The sequence below is a fragment of the Cnephaeus nilssonii genome (genome assembly GCF_951640355.1).
Source record: "Cnephaeus nilssonii genome assembly, chromosome: 6".
NCBI classification, from domain to species: Eukaryota; Metazoa; Chordata; class Mammalia; order Chiroptera; family Vespertilionidae; genus Cnephaeus; species Cnephaeus nilssonii.
In genome coordinates, this window is record NC_137077.1 from 98,142,870 (window position 1) to 98,155,924 (window position 13,055).

Genomic DNA, 13,055 nt, shown 5'->3' on the forward strand with positions numbered 1-13,055 from the left:
GGTGTTACCCAGGAGACAGGTAAGGGCATTCGTAAGACATGTGGCTTTCTTTTTCCTTTAGCTTGTGGTTACAAGCAAAATAGATTCCACAACTGAAGCACAAGTCCCAAATCGGTGACATTGTTGTAGGACAGGGTTTTAGTCATGTGTGTTATATGAGCACGGGGCCTTCTCATGGTGTCATAACCCAGTTATCTGCCACAAAGAATTTCAATTTTAGGCTTTGAGTTTCCTCAGAGGAAGACTCTGGACATCTGTGGTCATGAACTTCTGAGTGGCAATAGCCCTAACCAGTCAAGTATCTGTAAGCTCCGAACAACAGGCAGAATTATTGTGAATTGCCATAAACCCCAAATGTGAAATGGTAGGTGTCTCACTCCAAGTCCCAGCATCACAATATAACCTCTATAATTTTCTGTACTTTACAATGGAGCTGTATTTCAGTGACTGCCTTGATATCAGATTAAACTTTCCCCAAAGTTACAGATAATTTAGGTTATTTTTTCTACCAGTTAAGAGTTCTGCTTAGTTATAAAACCCCATAATCACAGTGTTTGGGTTTTTGAAAAAAATTCAACACACAGTGATCCTGTAAATATTAAAAAACAAAACTTTAGGATACCTTGGCATTGATGTTGCCAATCAGAGTTAGAGATACAAATACCAGCTATTTACTCCCTGGACCATTTTTGCTAAGCTGGAGCTGTGAAACATTGAAAAGTCATCGCACAACTCTTCTTTTTTTAACCACACAAAGATATATATGTGGCGGGAATAGAGTGACACTGAACAGGTCACAAAACACCAAAGACATTAGTTCTCTTCCTCCCCAGTGTTTCCTTCATCCCCTGGGTTTTGACGGTCACAGAGTGAGATTGTTCCTAAGCAACTGCATGATCAGGGTGCTGTGTTTGTACGACTCTTCATTCAGTGTATCCAATTCAGCAATTGCTTCATCACACACCACTTTGCCAGACTGCAAGCCTTTTCAGGAGAGTGCAGAATCTCATAGTAAAAGACTGAGAAATTCAGAGTGGGGCCAAGTGGAATTGGGTGTGTGAGCTACATTTCTTTGTTACTAACTTCAAATTGATTGCTTATTGTCTCTAGGTGCCACCTCAGAAAGATATCTAAAAGGATTCCCTTTCATTTTCAAGTAGAACACCTTACTTTCTGGTTGTGGAGCATTGGGAATAAGATATTTGTCCGACAGCTTGAAAACATCATTTCAGATGTCCTGCAGTTCTGCTTCGATCTTCTCACCGTACTGTTTGCCCATCTGCTGTTGCTTCTCATTCCTCTCTGTTTTCTGCTCAGTGCTGGAGATGACACAGCAGTGACAAGCAGATTTCTCCTTTCATTGGAGAGCTTATGCCCCTGTTCCATGACTGCCTTCAGGGCTGCAAAAAGACCATCACAGCACTCAGCATGCTCATGAGCTTGGCTTTCTGTACCAGCTTACTTTTATCCATGGTCATTCCTGAGGGAGGACTGCAGGGAGGCAAAGACGCTCCCAAGCAACCAACCTTGGTGACTGCTTCCTTCCCAGGCCCACTCCTCAGGCAACAGAGAATGACAGCCACTACCCTGGCTCTGGAATTGGTGGAAGCACTGGCAGCAGTTCTACTTCCGCTCTGTAATTTTCTTTTTTTTATCTACACTAATAAAAGAGAAACATGCAAATTAACCATACCTCCACTACGCCCACCAGCCATGCCCACCAGCCAATCAGGAGAAAGTATGCAAATTAACCCAACCAAGATGGCTGTGGCCACGGAGCGAGCAGGAGGCTTGGGTTTCCCTGGCAATGGAGGAAGCCAAGCTTCTCGCCTGCTCTGGCTGGCCCTGGCCTCTGCTCAAGGCTACAAAGTTTCAATTATAGAAGATAAATAAATACCAACAAAAATGGCGGCAGCCACAGAACTGGAGAGAGCAGGAGGCTTGAGTTGCCCCCAGCGATGGAGGAAGCCAAGCTTCCCACAGCCTTGGTCTGCCCTGGCCTCCGCTCAAGGCTACAAAGTTTCAATTATAGAAGATAAATAAATCCCAACAAAAATGGCAGCAGCCACAGAGCTGGAGAGAGCAGGAGGCTTGGGTTGCCCCAGGCAATGGAGGAAGCTACAAAGTTTCAATTATAGAAGATAAATAAATCCCAGATCCCAGGGCCTACGCTTGGGTCGCTGGGGGGCGTGGCTGGCCTGCGAACCACCACAGGCCCCTCGCCCAGGCCACCCCACACCCCAAGGGAACCCCCACCCTGATCCGGGACAATCTTCAGGGCAAACCAGCCGGCCCCCACGCGTGCACCAGGCCTCTATCCTATCTAATAAAAGAGTAATATGCAAATTGACCATCACTCCAACACACAAGATGGCTGCCCCCATGTGGTCAGAGATGGCTGCCCCCATGTGGTCACAAGATGGCCACCACAAGATGGCCTGCAAGGGAGGGCAGTTGGGGGCAATCAAGCCTGCAGGGGAGGGCAGTTAGGGGTGACCAGGCCAGCAGAGGAGGGAAGTTGGGGGTGACCGGGCCTGCAGGGAAGGGCAGTTGGGGGGGACCCAGGCCTGCAGGGGAGGGCAGTTAGGGGTGATCAGGCCTGCAGGGGAAGGCAGTTAGGGGCAATCAGGCTGGCAGGAGAGCAGTTAGGCATCAATCAGGCTGTCAGGGGAGTGGTTAGTGGGTGATCAGGCTGCCAGGCAGAAGCAGTTAGGGGTAATCAGGAAAGGCAGGCAGGCAAGCAGTTGGGAGCCAGCAGTCCTGGATTGTGAGAGGGATGTCCGACTGCCCGGTAGGATCGGGCCTAAATGGGCAGTCGGACATCCCTCGAGGGGTCCCAGATTGGAGAGGGTGCAGGCTGGGCTGAGGGACACACCCCCCCCCATGCACGAATTTCGTGCACCGGTCCTCTAGTTTTATTATATTTTGTCTTATAAGACATTCAGATGGCACCAAAGTCAAATCTGTATGATAAAGTCCATTCAGATAATCTATCTTATATTGTCCTCCTCATCACCTGTTCCCTCCCTCCCACATAGGTGACAATTTTTATTAGTTTTGGCCTATCCTTCCATTAAATTTTTTTTTAAAAGTTTGTATTGATTTCAGAGAAGAAGTGAGAGGTAGAGAGCAATGGAAACATCAATCATGAGAGAGAATCTTTGATAGGCTGTCTCCTGCAAGTCCCCTACTGGGGATCAAGCCCACAACCTGGGTATATGTCCTCACCAGGAATCAAACCTTGACTTCCTGATTCATAGGTCAAGACTCAACCATTGAAGCCACATCAGCCTGGCCCATTAAAATTTTTAAATATAGTAAACTCCTGATATTTTGAACCTTGAGTTAATGGACTTCAGATTTAACGAACAAAATTTCTGGCCCATATGTCATATATGAAAGCACCCTGTTAATTTTAAAATGCTTCTAACAAGATTTGCTTAAAATTAAATTAGCAGGTTATTTTTTTGTTACTAATTCACTGTTATTTTTAACAAATTTTAGCAAATAGGCCATATGTTGGAAAAAACATTGCAATAATTTTGCTGACATAAATAAATATTACGTATCTACAACTATACTCTAATATTTAAATCCCAGAGTTGCCACCAGTAAACACAGTTGTCCTGGGGTGAGTTTTAAGGAAATGCGCTAAACCATGCCCCAGCCATGTGCATTTATTTACTTGCAGGGTGAATACATGCATTTACTAGACCTATTCAGCATAAATTTAAAAGTACAGTAATACATATAGGTAACTTTTCTGTGAAATTAAGCTTTTCATATACTTAATTATAATTACACTAGAGGCTCAGTGCACTAAATTTGTACACTGGGGAGGGTGTCCCTCAGCCCAGCCTGCACCCTCTCCAATCTGGGACCCCTCAGGGGATGTCCGACTGCAGGTTTAGGCCCGATCACAATCTGGGACAGCTGGCTCCTAACCACTCGCCTGCTTGCCTGATTGCCCCCTAACTGCTCCCTTGCCGGCCTGATTGACACCTAACTGCTTCTCTGCCGGCCTGATTGCCCCCAACTACCCTCTCCTGCTGGCCTGATCGCCCCCAAGGCTTTTATTAGTATAGATATGACCCTTCACAGAAAATTTTACTAACCCTGCTTTACAATAAGGGCTTGACGATTGAATCATTGGGACCAGACACCAAGATTTCCTTTCCTTGAATATTGGAGGGAATAATTATCTTGTCTTTAAGTTGCCCTGAAATTAAAATGAGATAATGACTTAGAAAAGTATAAAAGCACCATATAAAGACAACTGTCTTTTTCATGTACTGAAAAGACAATAAAGTGTTAAAATGAAAAACACTATTTTTATTCTCCCCCTTCCTTCCTTTACAGCCTTTATTTAAACTTTGAAATTTATAAAAATTTCACTCCAATTTTCATTTCTTTAAATTCAATATTATTTTGTATTGGTTTCAGATTTTATATTAGTTACAGAATAGTGGTTAGACAATCATATACTTTACAAAGTGTTCCCCGATATTTCCAGTACCCACCTGGCATCATACCATCATTACAACACTATTGACTATATTCCCTATTTAAGTGACAATGTGTTTACAGGTTCCTTCCAGTCTTTTTTTTTGTGTTGTTCGCCTTTCCTTTTCTTTCTCACTTCTTCCCTCATTTTCTTTATATAGTATCTCAATTGGCCATCAAAGCTCAGTGAAGGCACTGGGACACGCTTAATCCATTTTACAGACCAGGAAACAGAGGCCAATTCCAGTTGGTTGTGGAACTTGACTCAGCGTGCAGGGAGGCCTCACAGCCGCACTCTCCACCCTTCCTAAGGGGCAGCCGCCAGGCAAACAGAACAAACCTTCCTGTCAGGCTTCCAAGCCTCTTTCTCAAGCACCTCTTTATTGTGGACCCTCCATATTCTTTCCTCTTCCCGGCCCCCTGCCCCTATTCTTTACTGCCCCCCCCCCTTCTCCTGAGCAGGTAGAAGGCTTTGCACTCATCACCTAGGCATGCTCTGCTGCGGGGCAGGGCAGCGCGGGCTTGCTTTTGGGTCAAGGCAGGAGCAGGAGTCTCCGCCTCTGAAGTGCGAAGGCCGCCTGGGCAAGGCCGGTTAGCACTGGGAGCTTCTCTGAATCACATCAGTCAGTCAGTCTGGCCTCCACTGAGGTGGCACCGCCCCTCAACCCCGCCTCAGGGCTGCAGGTCCTTGCACCTCCGCCCGGGTGTACTTCCATGCCCCTTGATCCCTGGTCGGGCCCACCCGCGTCTTAGGGTCACTGCAGAACCTCTCTCTCTGCAGCGAGGCAGATCCCTGCCCGCTGGTCCCCTGCCCCAGCCTGAGCCCCCTCTGGTGCACCCTGCCTCGCCAGGTTTTTGCCTTTGATCTGTGGCCTTGGTGACAGCACACTCCTAGCAAGCCTGGTACCCAGAGGGGCACAGGGTCAGTTCTTTGCCCAGAATGTTAGAGGTTGCAGTAGCATTTGCAGATGTCGCCCAGAGCCTGCTGGCGAAGGCAGCGCCTGTGTGGGGTGTCCTCATAGAGGGATGGTGAGGCGCTGCTCAGCGCCCCTTAGAACACCCGCCTCCTGGCCAGCCGCTTTGCCAAAGCTGTGGCACTCGCCCTGGAGCCGCCCCTCAGGCAGCCCCGCAGTCGGGCCTTGTGCCTCTTCTTCCACATTCGGCCTTCATCCATCCCTCTCCTGCAGTGCTTGGGCTCCAGGCCCCAAAGAAAAGAACCAAGACCAAGAAGGACCAAACCCAAAGGAAGTGAGTCTTGATCCCCCACATCCCATTCTCTGGATTTCCTCCCACACTTCCTCTCTGTGTCACATCTTGAATGGGCACCCTGTAGCCCAGCCACATGGCCACCGGGCAGCCTGGTAGAGTTGGTCTACGCCAAGCTGTGAATCTGTGGCCAGAGGCCCTGTCTGGGTCTCAGCAACCCCATGCCTGCAATGTTCACGGGGCCCCATGGGAGTGGCTAAGCAGGCCTGGCCACTCCTCCCTGGGGTAGCCATGGACTCAGACCCCGCAGGTGGCGTCTGGCACTGCCCACCCCGCCTCCCATGGCCCCGATGGACTGGTACCTTGCCAGTGGCGTTTGGTGCTGCCAGCCAGGCCTCTTCCAGTCCCCGATGGACCTGGACCCCCAGAGGCGGGCCATGGCGCTGCCCGCCCCACCTGCATATGCAAATTTACCCACCATCTTTGATGGGTTAATTTGCATACTCACTCTGATTGACTGGTGGGCGTGACTTGGCATAGTGGAGTGATGGTTAATTTGCATGTTTCTCGTTTATTATTGTAGATAAACATGTCTACATAAGTAAAAACAGATATACTAATTTGTTAATTTTTTAACATGCTCATTCAAAAAACCTACTTTATTATATAGCAGACTTTTGGCTTTAACAGACACCCCTTAGCCCGAAGTAGTCTGTTATATCAAGGTTTTACTGTAGTAGGTATATATACAATTCTCCCCTGATTTAAATTATAAGGTATCATGCTATCCACACTATTCTTCACTTTGCTTTCTTCACTTCACTTAATAGTATATCCTAGAGATCTCTCTATAGTAGGATGTAGTGGTGGCCCTCATTCCTTTTTATAATGCATGGTTCTCCATTGCATGGATTTGACTAGGCCATGGTTTCTTCAACTAGTCCCCTAGCAGTGGACACTTGTGTTGTTTTTCCAGTCTTTTTGTATTACAAAGATTACTGTAATAAATTGTTTTATAAATAAATCTTACTGTATTTTTGCTAACCTCTCTTAGGGATATTTTGCCAGGAGTGAATTTGCTATATCAAAGGGTTAAATGCATGTCATTTCGTTGAACATTGCCAAATTCCCTTCCATGGGAACTTTACTAGTCTGCATTCACCCCAACAATGGGTGAGAATGCCTGTTGTTCCACGGTCTCACCAACAACAGAGTGTCTGTCAACCTCTGGATGTTCACCAACAGATGAAATGTTCCTGACAGATGAAAGCGGTATTTTTATTTAATTTTAATTTGCATTTTATTATTTATTTTATTGGTTTTAAAGGGAGCACATAGGTAGAAATATGAGTATTTTATAGATTTGGTGTGAAGTAGATGATTGCCCCTGTAGAGTCTGCTCCATGAAGGTAGGACAGACACCCCCTGTCTGGGTGTTTTGCTCACTCTTGTACCTCCAATGCTGAGCACAGTACCTGACATGAATGAGGCACTCACCAATGTATAATTAAGTGAGTGAATGAATTCAAGGATGAATAAAACACATAAACTACCCTTTTTGCCCATTTCATAACTGCACTGAGGTATAGTCAACCCTTTACCATCCCTCTTCCTTTTACTTCTCTCCAGACTCAGACCTGTAATGAAGGGAGCTATCTAGAAGTCTACATTAAATTGTGAGTTTTTAAAAAAAGAGGAAGAAGCCACAGAAAGAGCTTGCCTAATGCCATGTCCATATGGTTAATGAGCAGTGCCTGTGTAGGTAAGGGATGGGGATGGAGTACAGTGAGAAAATGTTATTACCTTTTGACAGATACTGGGAAGACCAGCTTAACTGGTGAGCATTAGTGCTGAAATAATAAATTACTTGTTTAAGAACAACCTCCATGCCATTCATAGACTCTCAGAGTTGACAGCAACTTCTTGACTCTAGCTGCCCAATCAAGGCCACAGTTCCATGCAGCATTCCTGAATTCATCCTGCTTGGCCATCTCTGAGAACAATGAGCTGTCCTTGACTCTTGGGGATGGACTCAGTCTAAAGACTCTTTGACATACAGCCTTAAAGATAAAATAACTCTCCTACCATTAATATTTTATTTCCCTCCACCCCCAGAAGAATTTGAATTGCCTTTACTCTTTCTTTAAATGACATAGCCTTTCATATGGAAACTCACTCTTAAAATTCTCCTTCCTCACAGCTAGACACCACATCATCCATCCACCCAATATTTCATTTCTTGACTATGCTAATGTTAAAAATTTCCACTTACTGAAAAAATCATTAACACAGTAAAAAGGCCAATGACAAATCAGGAGAATATATTTAAAATGTCTAAACTTGATAAGGTTCAGATCTGTAAAATATACAAGGAACTTTTGAAAATCAATTAAAAAAAACTAATAGATAAATAGGCAAAACATATGAATAGGCAATTCACCAAAGGGGAAACTCAAATAATAAGCAAATGAAGAAATACTGTAACTAATTTAATTAGAAATATAAAATAAAAACTATAATGAGCTACTACTTTATCCCCATCAGACTGCAAGTTGGATGACAGCAGGTCATGGCTGGGCTGAGATGATTCAGGACCCTCATGTGATTCTGGTAGGAGTGCCAGGGGGCACAGCATGTCTTTAGAGTAATCCAGCAGTATTTGGTCAAATGCAGTTACCCTAGGATCCAGAAGTCCATTCTCAGAATGCCTCCAGAGAAATTCTAACACTGGTCTCCAAGGGAAGATGCATTAAGATCCTTGTCATATCCCTGATTGGAGGCTACTCCCATCCCTAGAGGAATGAAGAAATGAAATGTGGTATGGAATACTACGCAGCAGTGAGAAGCCATGAAGCAGAAATATAGTAAATTCTAATTAATCATTCTGTCCCATAAAGTTGTGGAAAACACTGAATTAGGGAATACTGGACCATTGCTCGTAGGGGAAATAAAGGATTAGGTTCCTACAAGTTTCTGGTCACAACATTTTTTGTCAAATATCAATACATAACCTTAATTTATGTGTTTTCCCATTTAAAGACACTTTATTTAATCTGAATTGTTGATTGATTAACATTGAACTTATTGACAACAGCACTATAACTCATGCCTGAAGGAAGCTCATCTAACACGAATTTTTACTAAGGCACATGGCAGCCATCTTACACTTAGGAACATGAGACAGCACTCCAGCACTAAGCTTGGGGGTCATTTTAAACAGCTGCAAAATGATCACTTGTTAATAGTACAAGGGCTGGAATAAGAAGGCAGAGTGTCAATTTGGTCCTTCTCAGCTGAGAACATCATTTCCCAAATTTGTCATTGCTCCAAGTATCAGGTCCATGAATATCCATCAAAGCTCCTTGAGTATTAATTCAGAGACAACAAATAAATTTTAGTGAGTAGGTGAATTTGAAAATACAGAATCTGTGAATAATGAGGGTTGACTGTATACTCAAGAACCTGGTTAGTTCTCATGACCTAGAACTGAATTAAGAAAGCAAAAAAGAGTCAGTCACTAGTACAATATTGATTATGTAAAAGTGTAGTCAAAGAAGCAACACTTGCTTCTCAAGAACTCATAAAAATCTAAGAATACACATTAACCCAGTAAAATGATTGCCTCCTTGGTGAGGAAGAATTAAAGGAGGAAATAAATGAATCAGCAAATAAAAGGAGAGATGGCAGTGCTAGGAACTGAGTGTGATGAACACACTCCCCTCCACACACCCCTTTCCTTTTCTGCCACCCTCACTTCCAGTGCTCCTCTCACAGCTTTGGAGGGCCTGGAATTCCCACGTTATCGGACTTTCCCTTCTCCAGGCTGAGGTCCTTGAGGGCAGGAACTCAGTCTTTCCTTTCATTCATTCACTCATTCATTTATATTCCTATCTTATTTCAAAAAGGATTTGAGGCCACTGCTCATAAGGCTGAATATGTTTGCTGAATGAATAAAGGCACATATCTATGAATGAGCAAATGAATGGGTGGTTTCTAGACCTTCTCCATCACATCCTGCCCTCCTCAATGTAAGTCCCAGTATTACAATGACGGGGGTATTACAGTATTACAAAGCACAGGAAGCTCTTCTGCTCTTTGAATGAGGCACTGCCAGTTGATATACAAATGAGCATTGCATTAGCTATTTGGACATTTACTTTTGATGAGTATTCAGTTGGTCATAAACCAGACCTTCCTAGTCTTTTTTACATGAACCACATTGCTATTGTGCATTTTTTAACCTGCTGGATATTATTCTTTTAGATGATGGATAGATGGATAGATAGGTAGATAGATGATAGATAAAACAGGTGATAAATAGATAGATGATAGATAGATAGATAGATAATAGATGATGGATGAGTGAATGAAAAGATAGATTGATTTAGCTTCAAAGCATCAATTCAGAATATTAAAATTGTTTAAATCTTATTGCTGTCTTCTGACATATTGGCCCTTCCTCCAAGATCTGTGTCACCTGAAAGTTGGTGAGCATGCTTTCAGTTACTTTAAGGTGTTGATATAGCCCAGGATGACAGAGTAGCCTTGTGAAAGGCCACATCTCACCTTTAAGAATTTCTGTCTCTGTGAGTTCTTGTAGACAGGGGTGCCAATCTTTTGTCACTGTGATTGAATTTTTCTTTCTCTATTTCTCACATTTCTCCTAAAGGGATATTGTAAAATATCCCTCTGAAATCCAGATATGCTTTCTCCATGGAATTCCTGGATCTATCAGCATGATTTTGCATCACTGAACCATGGACTTGGAAACACGTTAGATGTTGTACAACCCAGTACTTCACTGATGGGGAAACATAAATGAGAGCACCTGTATGAGTATTCACAAGGAGTACTTACACAAGACCCTACAGGAGTACTCACAATGAGTACTAACGGACCTGCATGAGTACTCACCTGGGTATTCACACACCCATGGCAGAGAGGTGGTCAATAACAGTGTCTTGACTCAAAGCCGAGGCATGTGATTCCACATACAGGGGTTTTACAAAATGTGCTGCCACTTCAAGAGAGACCATGCTGACTCCTAGTGACTGCCCCTTGCCTTTGCTCACATCTGTTACATAAATCCACTCTAGGACACTATCGAGGCTTCATGCGACACTGAAAGACTGAAGCCCAGGGAGCATCCACGGCTTTAAATAAGCAAAGTCTCTGGAGACATATTACGTTCCAGGATACAAAGAAACCTGTCTATGTACCCTATAAACATGGGGGCAGTCTTTTTGGAAAAGTCTGAGAATGATTTCTGGAGAGATTGAAATTGATTGGATTTTTTGGAGGAATGGGAAAGATTTTGATAGAAAGAAAGTCCCTAAAATTGGGGCAATTAGAGCAGCAGTACAGCACTGGGAATGTATGTTCAGAACAATTACAAGGGAAAAGGCACAAGATAGGCTCATCTGACTGGAAAGGCTAGGGATCCATCAGGACAGCTGGATCTAGAGACTACATATATTTCAGGCACGTTTCTTCCCATCTCAGCTCTGCTTGGCTGCCGTGCCCTTTCTCAGGAAGATTCTCCCAGAGATTGGTAATAGCAACTATCAAAAGTCTAGTGGGGAAAAAGTGCTTATTTGCTAATAATTCCAGAAATGTCCCAGAGAGGGCTCTCAATGTCCCTCTTGAATAGGCTTGCCAGATTTAGCTAATCTATATACATTGAGTGGCCAGATTATTATGATCTCTGAATGCACAATAATCTGGCCACTCAGTATATATCCTATATAATAAAAGGCTAATATGCAAATTGTCCCCTCTATCAGAAGTTCGACCAGCAGGCAGGCCGGTCAACTGCCCATGTCCCCTTCCCCCTGGCCAGGCTGGCCGGACCCAACCCATGCACGAATTCATGCACCCGGCCTCTAATCCTACCTAATAAAATGGTAATATGTAAATTACCATCACTCCAATACGCCCACGATTGGGCCAGCGGGAGGCACAGGGGGCGGGACTCGGGATGGCCGGGGTAGCCGATTGGGCCAGCGGGATGCTGAGCTCACGTCACCAGCGGCGGCTTGAGCTCAGCATTTGTGCCATGGCTGTGCTGCAGAACAGAAGGGGCCTCTGGGGCAGCGAGCTCACATCCCGCCGCGGACCATCAAAAGCGGGGGAGCTGGGTGCCTGTCTGCTCCGCACCAGGCCTTTCAGAAGCCTCCGCCAAGCCAGAGGCTTCTGAAAGGCCTGGTGCACCGGCGGACAGGCACCCAGCTCCCCCACTACACGTGCATGATTGAATCATGCACCGGGCCTCTAGTATATATACAATAGAGGCATGGTGCACGAAATTCGTGCACAGGGGGTGTGTGTCCCTCAGCCCAGCCTGCACCCTCTCCATCTGGGACCCCTCAGACATTTTTGTTGGGATTTATTTATCTTCTATAATTGAAACTTTGTAGCCTTGAGCGAAAGCCAGGGCCGGCCAGAGCGGAAGGTAAGCTTGGCTTCCTCCATCACTGGGGAAACCCAAGCCTCCTGCTCGCTCCATGGCTGGCCGCCATCTTGATTGGGTTAATTTGTATTCTCACTCCTGATTGGCTGGTGGGCATGGCTTGTAGGTGTAACAGAGTGATGGTTAATTTGCATGCTTCTTTTTTATTAGTATATATATATATATATATATATATATATATATATATATATACACATACACACACTGCGTGGCCAGATTATTATGCATTCAGAGATCATAATAATCTGGCCACTCAGTGAATATAAAAAGCCAGTGTCCATGACAACCAAATGACCGGTCACCATGAGGTGCAGCCCATTGCTGGATGGCCAATGGGGAACCAAGGGAAACTGGCTGTGTAGCAGCGGAGCAGGACTGGGGACTACTGAGCAGTTGCGGGCTGTGGGTGGCGAGTGGTGGTGAGCGTCCAGCAGCGAGCAGCGATGAGCATCATGGGGCTGCAGCAAGCGTCGTGGAGCATTGCGGGGCGGGGAGCTTTGCAGAGCATTGCAGGTGGTGGCGGCAAGCATCACCGGTGGCAGTGAGCATCGCAGAACAGTTGTGGAGCATCGCAGAGCATCAAGGACTGCTGTGGGGCAGGGAGCTTTGCAGAGCATCCTGGGGTGGCGGAGGCTAGCAAAGTGAGCATCGTGGGGCATCGTGGGGCATCGCAGAGCGTTGCAGGGTGTCAGACATGGCCCTGATCGCAGGCTAGGCCTAGAAACCCTACGCAAGCACAATTTCATGTGCTGGGCTCTAGTAAAAATATAAGAGGCCCCCATTAAATTTGAATTTCAGATAAACAAAGAATAATTTCTTAGTATAAGTATATTCAAGTAATTTTTGAGACACATACAAGAAATTATTTATTTGCCTA

General features: G+C 45.0%; 1 pseudogene across 1 annotated transcript; it reads right to left on the reverse strand.

The window, feature by feature from the left end:
- Positions 1 to 862: 862 nt before the first annotated feature.
- On the reverse strand, positions 863 to 1,472 carry LOC307102251 (14-3-3 protein beta/alpha-like; annotated as a pseudogene). The gene has a single exon. The product of its transcript is annotated as a 14-3-3 protein beta/alpha-like (transcript).
- Positions 1,473 to 13,055: the final 11,583 nt, after the last annotated feature.